This window comes from Misgurnus anguillicaudatus, chromosome 5 (genome assembly GCF_027580225.2).
Source record: "Misgurnus anguillicaudatus chromosome 5, ASM2758022v2, whole genome shotgun sequence".
Lineage (NCBI taxonomy): Eukaryota > Metazoa > Chordata > Actinopteri > Cypriniformes > Cobitidae > Misgurnus > Misgurnus anguillicaudatus.
Window position 1 is genome coordinate 7,789,745 of NC_073341.2, and position 8,482 is coordinate 7,798,226.

Here is an 8,482-nt window from a genome sequence, read left to right on the forward strand (position 1 = left end):
CACAGATGTGCATTTTTATTGGAATTTTAATATTTTACCTTCATTTCCTTTAAAAAATCTATTTTCTACTAGGTACACAAAATACTTCCTCTCAGGACCTTTTGGACAAAAATGTCCCCATTGAAACCCATTAAAACTGCAATTTTAATCCCGGTGCCATTCAACTATAAAATAATGCAATCTTTGTTAACAGGCTTTCATTCTGTTGGCAAGGCTTCAAAATTTAAATTTTTACTATTTTTTACCAGATGGTGCCATTTTTTTTAGGTTTGGCATATAAAGCAAATTATCGCTTTATTGTTGTTTTCTGCTTATGCATATTATAGAGCCAATTAGATATATTATGAAGCTAAAATTGTGTGGGTGTGTTGTTATGGATGTCAGAGTGTGGTTTGTATGTGTGTACTGAAAATGTTGTGTGTGTGTGTGTGTGTGTACCTGGTAATTATCACGTTGTGGTGACCAATTGTCCCCACAAAGATAGGAATATTAGTATTTTTGTGACCTTGTGGGGACATTTTGAGGTTATAAATCAAACAGAATGATGTTTCTTTAAAATGTGAAGTAGTAGAAGGGTTTCTGTGATGGTTGGGGTTAGAGAATGGGGTAGGTAAGGGGAATAGAATATACAGTTTGTATGGTATAAAATGCATTACGTCTATGAAACGTCCCCACAAAACATGGAAACCAGAATGTGTGTGTGTGTGTGTGTGTGTGTGTGTGTGTGTGTGTGTGTGTGTGTGTGTGTGTGTGTGTGTGTGTGTGTGCGTGCGTGTGTGAACAGTTTGAATGAAAAAAAAATATATTGTACTGGAAATCACAAGACTACAACCGCTGCAAAGGAGGTGTCGTTTTTTTCATAAAAAACAACAGTGGCATTGTGTAAACAAACCAGCATTTGAAGGGTTAAAATTCTGAAAATTAATGAATGTTTGGTCATTGTGATTAGAGCTGATGCTGGTTAAAAAAATGGCATCAGTGAAAGTGGAAAAAAATATTAATCTATAATATTTTTATGACACTTTTTTGACATGGATATTTTTGTCCTCTGTGAACCTATGTGTAACTTTTTTTTAATTGATGCACAAGGGTTAATTTTGTATGAACAAGGCGTGATGTGATTATTCATATGCCTGAAATGTCTCCTCTTCCAACGTGCCCCTCTCAAACACCAGCGCAAGTTGCAACACACAGCCCGTCCAGGCAGATACCTCTCTCCTATCAGCAGGCAATGGTCATTGCTTTCTGTCGTTTACACATCATAATAAAGTTATGACAAAATGCGAAAGGCTCCTCACTGCAGAGCAAACGGACGTCCAACGAGGAGGAGCTAGAAACGTCACCTCCAACGAGGAGGAGCTAGAAACGTCACGTCCCGCGGAGAGGAGCTGACTTACTATTATTACTATTTAAATAGCAGTTTATGAACACTATTTATTCATATCACACATTTAAACGAAATATATATAAATCACACAGTGTACACTGCAGTCTCCAGGCTTACGGAATCACAGACATCCATATATTAATAATTCGTGAAAAATCTATGTCCACGAGTCCATGTCTGGTCATCTCGGATTTAGTTATAGAGCTAAAAAAAACTTGAATTGTGGATTTTCGACACTGATCTATAGATCAATGGCTTTCGATATTTAGACATGATGTGTACGCGTTTTATTGGCAGCATTTTTATTATTTCTCTATGGCATCTGAGAGCGGTTGGGCCCGTAAGAGGTGCGTGACGTCAAGCGTAAAAGACATGGTTGACTTCATGTGGCGCTGCAAAACCTTCACGTCAGGGTACCGCAAGAGCGAGGCGAAATTAGACTTTTCCAAATGATTTCTTGAATCGCTCTCGCGGTACTTTGACGTCATACCCCAGTCGATTCTCGCAGCGCCAAGTTAAACAAGCCTGACAAGCGGCATGATTATCTGTGCACCCCAGCTTTCTTTCCCGCAATATATTAGGTCTATGTAGGCCATTTGTGAATCTGAATGACATAATTCATTAATGTAGTAACATATGTTTTTTGCTTTTTAACTTGGGAACTGTGTTGCCTTTTCAGGTGTGACAAATACAATTCAAAGACATGATCACCTATTCGCTTGTCTCATCTCCTCTATTCCTTTAAAATGTACACTTGGGATATTCACCTTAAAAAAAGAAAAAACTAATGCATGTTCTACAGTAGGTGCCACCAACCCTGCTCCTGGAGGGCTACTATCCTGCAGACTTAAGTTCAATCACACCTGTCTGTAATTATCAAGCAACTCTGAACAACTTGATTGGCTGCTTCAGCTGTGTTTGATTGGGGTTGGAGGTAAAATCTGCAGGACGTAGCCCTCCAGGAGCAGGGTTGGTGACACCTGTTCTACAGTGTAATTGTGACTATATTGACTATCCAATATGTGATTGTCTCAATATTTAGTGAACTAACAAAATGTATAAGATACAAGATATAATTACAACTTAAAACAGTATACTAAATTTTAAACAACATTCTCCCAACTAAACTTTATGAAAAACGAGACATTTAACAAAACAACTTTATTAAAAACAAGACATTTAAAGGAAAACACCACCATTTTTTATATTTCGTCTAAGTTAAGAACATAGTAAAATAATACATCCCTGTCTTTTTTCAATGTGTGCACTTCATCTTTGTACAGTGCGTTGTGAATGTGTCAGCATTTAGTCCAGACCATTCATTCCTTAGGATCCAAACAGGGATGAATTCAGAAGCCACCAAACACTTCCACGTTCTCCCCATTCAAAAGACTGCTACACGAGTAGTCAAACCAGCAAGTATGGTGGCACAAAATAAAACGTGGTGATTTTTTAAGCGGATAAAAAATGAGAACTATATTGTATGGCGGAAGAGCATGTTCCAGAGGTGGAAGTGCTGCAAACTAAGTGCTCTTCCGCCATACAATATAGCTCTCTGTTTTTATCCACCCAAAAAATTTATTTTGTGCCACCATACTTACCTGTGCAACCACCCATGCAACAGTCTTCAAATAGGGAAAACATGGAAGTGTCTAGTGGCCTCCAAATTCATCCCCGTTTGGAGCCATAGGAATAAATGGGCTAGACTAAATGCTAACACACTCACGACGCGCCGTACAAACATGAAGTGCACGCATTGAAAAAAGACAGGAACATAGTAAAATACTGAAAAATGGTGGTGTTTTCCTTTAACAAAACATACGGTCACAAAACTTTAAAAGTGAGGGATGTGCATGCAAGACACGCAAATATTTCTTTTCTCATAAACCTCTTCTAAGAAAAAATGCATGTCCTCCATTCGCTGAAATGTAAAAAGGAAAGGAGCCCGGATTTGTTCTTTGTCCATGTCACCTTGGTAAAAAATATTGTCCACAAATAGGTCTCGCATCATTATGGCCAACAAAGCATCATCCGCACTCATTTTGGTGACTGGTGGTAGCTGAACTTTGCCAGCACTCATTTTGCGGTTTTCCTCTACCCAGTCACAGGCAAGCAGAATCTGTTTCATTATAGCAGACTCCTTTGTGTAAAAAGATAAGACATTTATATAGTAATGTAATGTAATAAGTCACATGCTGCTTAAACACTTATAAAACAGGAAAGGTAAAATGCATAAATAATACATATACAATTACTGTACATACACAGATTCTCATTGGGGCAACCTCTACGGTATCTGGCACAAACGGGGCGACCTCCATGATGCAAGGCAAAGAAAGGGTGATAGCAGGGTCCTTTGTGCAAAAAAGATAAGACATTTATATAGTTATGTAATGTAATTAGTCACGTGCTGCTTAAAATTCAACCCTAAAACAGTAATGCTATTTACTGTAGGTCGGTCTTTAATTTATTTATCCTTCAAACAAAGATGCTGCAGTACAGTACAGTACAGTACAGTAAGACATAGGCGCCGATCACATGTGTGCTCGAAACATAAATGTTTAAGAAGAGCATCCCTTCTAACAATTGTCGATCTGCAGTAGCAGCAGTGAAAATGTGCAGCCGGTCTGCAGTCTAGACTGCACTTTATGATCACAAAATCTGAAATGTACAGTAGAAAGAATAACTTTGATCAAATGTCTCGTTTGCTATGTTTTACACAGTGCAGTGCACCTGTAGAAATTTTGGGGTGAAGTGCTATGCTCAAGAGCAAAAAGATGATCTGTCTTTTTAACAGATGCCAACCATTAATAGGATTAGGTATAACTATGATCCTGTTGACGGTGAAGGTTTTGTTCCATCCAAACAGTTTTAGTTGATCAGTCAAAATAGGTGTTTCTACAGAAACTGACTGAAATATGACAAAATATGACTGAACCTTCACACCTCTTGGTCAACAAAGAGCATCTCAAGTTTTACAGTTTTACTTATTTATAAATTTAACAACAATCAGAACTAAATGACATTTAACAAATTCATTAATAGACAAGGAGTTTGCTCATTTGTAGATGGTCTTGTACGATAGGATAAAAGAGGAATGCGGAAAAAAGAAACATACAAGAATAAAATTAATGTTCATTAGAAAACAACTCCTAATTCCGAAGCTATGGAATCAACAAATTACATGAACAATTAACAAATTACATGTGCTGATTTAATTAAACTAAATTTATAAACCCATCTGTTTATCGCATGCTTTAAAAATGGTTCATTATGTATACCATGACGCAAGTTAACTTTCCAACATAAATCTCTTTTCTTGGACTAAAACAAACACGCGGATTTAAGGCTGGCCAATCGGAGGACACAGTGCTTTTCAGAACGATGAGGTTTTGAGGAAGACAGGGAAATCGCAAGCTATAAAAATGTACAGTCATTTTGTTGTGTTTTTAACCATAAACCACACAAACACATTGTATTATACCAAATACACAAAATAACTATGTTATTAGCAATGAAATGTTTGCCAGTTTAAAACATGAAGTATCCTTGTGTGCATTGGGTTTCAGACATCCAAAATGTCTCACAAGCCAAGGAAATGTCAACTGCAATTCTAAGTTTTTACTTTAAATTTTAGGGGGAAATGATCAAAAGATGTGATAAACAAAAGGGTTTATAACTTACAAACACACAAAATAACTGAACTGTATAAGAAAAATTTACAATAATTCACACACATACCTTTGTAATGAACTGCATGTCGAAGATGTTCTTTAACATGATTTTGTGTCTCACCCAAATGGTTATACACCAGTTTACAGTAGGTGCAGTGGTATTTCCGGCAGCACACTGTGCATCTCTCAATAGAGAGAAGAGGATCATCGCCTCTCCTTAATGTTGTTTGATGTTTCTATGCAGGTTAAACAAACATAAACTTAAACAATTAAAATACTTTGCTGAACCACAGATTACATGTAGGATTTTGGGTTTTTGAACATGTCGCTGAACTATTCACTTATGCACGATTAAGTTACACATTAACAAAAAATAACCGATAATCATTTGGAGATAGATAGTCTTAAATAAACAATTTACACGCGTCTAAAAGTGAATTGTGTCTTTAAACTAAATAGATATGTTGTTAGAAAAATTTTACACTTCTAAAAGTTCATTATATCTTTGAACTTAAGTTTTTACATACCGCCGTTAAGTCGGGTAGTTCAAAACTGTCCGCCATCTTTCTAAGGCGCGCTTCGCTGGACGTGACGTATATAGCCCCTCCTCGCTGGACGTGACGTATATAGCCCCTCCTCGCTGGACGTCTAGCGAGGCGGAGCTTGCTCTGCAGTGAGTTCCAAATGCAAAATGCAGGCGTAGGCTACTATGTAAGGTAGGGATGTGCATCGATGCATCGCGCTCCCATTAAAAAGACCTGTCTAAAATCGATTTGTGAATCGTAAGGCTCCAATACAGTGTTTCATGCACAGCTTGTGCATGTACTACGGCTCCGTGATCAGTAGGAAGCCCTTATCAATCTAAAATCACTACAAGTTTGACTCGTTTATAACGTGCATTTAAAAAAGCAACACTCGTCAAACACAATCGTTTAAAATATTCTTTATTATCATGAAAATACCTGAAACAATCTGAAGAACAGCGATATAAATATTCCTTTAGACATTTCCTGGAATAGTGTTTGGTATGCTACTTCTTCTGTGGCACAAATGGTGATTCTAAGCGAGAACGCCCCCTGGGTTTGGGATGTGGCTGCATTTCACCGTAATTCATTCAAATTCATTCATTGAGAAAACACGCATTTGCCCGAGTAATTGTCACAACCCTAATGTAAAGGCAAGCAGACAGGCACAGAATATAAAGGCAACAATTTCGCGTTAAGTTCTCCAATAGTAAAACATTATAAAGACACTGCATTACGCGGAATAAGAGAGTGTATTCAAAGACAAAATTCAGTACACGCCTTAAAAATAAAGCATAAAATGTACGGGCAGTAGCTGAAACCGGAATATGAAAGCAACCTGCTAAATACATTAAGTGTTTTGTTCCAACCCCTCTCAAACACCAGCGCAAGTTGTAACACACGGCCGTCATTTTGAACAGGGGGTGCTGTAAATTTTTTTAACAAAAAACCTATGAGCCTATAGGCCTATTTAAAATACATAAAAATAAATATATACTTCAGTGCACACAGCCAGGGTCTGAAACACACAGACATCATCAGTTCTCAGATGAATATATGCGCTATTAATCAGAAGCAGAAATACTTTAAATAATCCCAGGGGGAATTACTTTCGTTACAACTTCAGATATACACATACAACATATTTACATACAATATAATATTATAACAACATATAATATTAATAAAAACTTTACAATTTTCAATGTCCATGAGGACGAACATATTTTACTTTCGTTTTTAAGTTAGGATCACACTTCGATTAACAGTGGAAAATATTCTCACAGTAACATACCTAGTATATTTTTATATAGATCTTTTTTTTACTAAATAGTACTATTACTGTCTATACTGACTATTCTGATATGTATACTTTTATAAAGAAATACATGGTGTATAATTACATTTTTAGAATATATTAGGCTTCATATAAGGTTTGTACTCTAAAAATACTTTATTTGTTACAAACAAGAGATAAAGAATTTACAGACTTACGGAGAGACGTTTCAGCACTCGGACAGCGCCATGTTTTTTTTTTAAGCATTACTTAAAAAATTTTCTCATCTCACCATATCCACAGGTACAGATTCATTATATAGCTACAATAAATCTATGGGGTAGGATTTAAAAAACATTTTAAAATAGATGCATTTGTTTAAAGAAAAGCATGTATTTACTTAGCTACAGATGAAGCAGCTCTTTACGCCTTCTAACATCTCATAATCGGTCATCATTTATGTCCAAGAGACTCAATAATAATCTTTTATATTTTAATACTTTAATATTTCATATTAAAAAGCGTTTTTGTGCTTTGCTTATTCATGTATGTGATAAGCAAACCCGCGTGTTGTTATCCCGTTAATACTGTATGTGCATATTATCAACGCGCTCTTTAAGGGCTCGTTACAGTCGTGCGTAGGTCTTACGGCGTAGGTTCCGCGTCGGTTTTCATTTATACTTTTGCGTCGTCGTCCGCGCCGACATGCAAACACGCGCGCAGGCCGTTGGTAGGCAGTAGCCACGCGTGTAACCACAGTAGCAGCGTGAACGCCAAAGAAGAAGAAGCTTTGCAAGTTAAGCCACAAACGAAGAAGAAACAGCAACTTGTTGGATGTAAATAAACAGCGACTTTTGTTGCAGTTTGAGTTAAATCACTCCTCAACTTGGCCATTGTTTGTTTTCACCAGGGGGGCAGGGTTTCATATTTTATTGAAGCTTCCCTGGACGCCGCCATTGCTTAGCGAACACCCATCTGCTGTTAGCATCCCATTGACTCCCAGTCATTTTGGCTTAACTTTGACAGCAAATAACTTTACATCTGAGGCGTTTAAAGACTCCATTTGTCCATTAATTATTTCTAAAGAGACACGAAAATGTATAAAAGGCTCCATTACCATGTATCTTACGTTATGGCCCAGTAGAAGCAGTTTTTGTAAAAATAGGCTAACAATTGCGTCATAACCTGCGACTTTCTGTCGCACAGAAATTACCGTATGGACTGGGAGAGAAGCTCACAGGCAATCTTTTACTGACTATGAGGCAATCGGGTGGACGTGAAGGCATAAAGTCAAGGGAGATTATTAATCAGAATACAAACCAAAATTTGCTCCTGTTCACGCTCGCCGTCTCTGCAAGATTCGGTGGGTCATTCAGATTTCCCGTGGCACGGCTATTAGAAGACTTACAATTGTCAGACAGGTTGCTCACGTGACATCTACGTCATTAAGCTCAGTTTGAGTCTGCGCAGTACGCTCGACACCCAGGAAGTGCGTGCTTCTTATTGACTTCACTTGTCTCCGTTGAATCCAATGGGGTCGCTGTGTCCATTTCTTTTGCTGTCTATGGTTTTCACTGTCGCAAACGGAAATACCCATGATGCAGTTTTTTTACCTGACGGG

The 8,482-nt window shown here is 37.5% G+C and overlaps 1 long non-coding RNA gene across 1 annotated transcript; it reads right to left on the reverse strand.

Moving 5' to 3' along the window:
- Positions 1-3,546: 3,546 nt before the first annotated feature.
- Positions 3,547-5,725, reverse strand: LOC141363894 (uncharacterized). The gene is made up of 3 exons (XR_012369523.1): positions 5,589-5,725; positions 5,129-5,297; positions 3,547-3,741 (listed from the first exon to the last, which is right to left on the reverse strand). It is a non-coding gene; the product is annotated as an uncharacterized lncRNA (long non-coding RNA).
- Between the last annotated feature and the right edge of the window lie 2,757 nt (positions 5,726-8,482).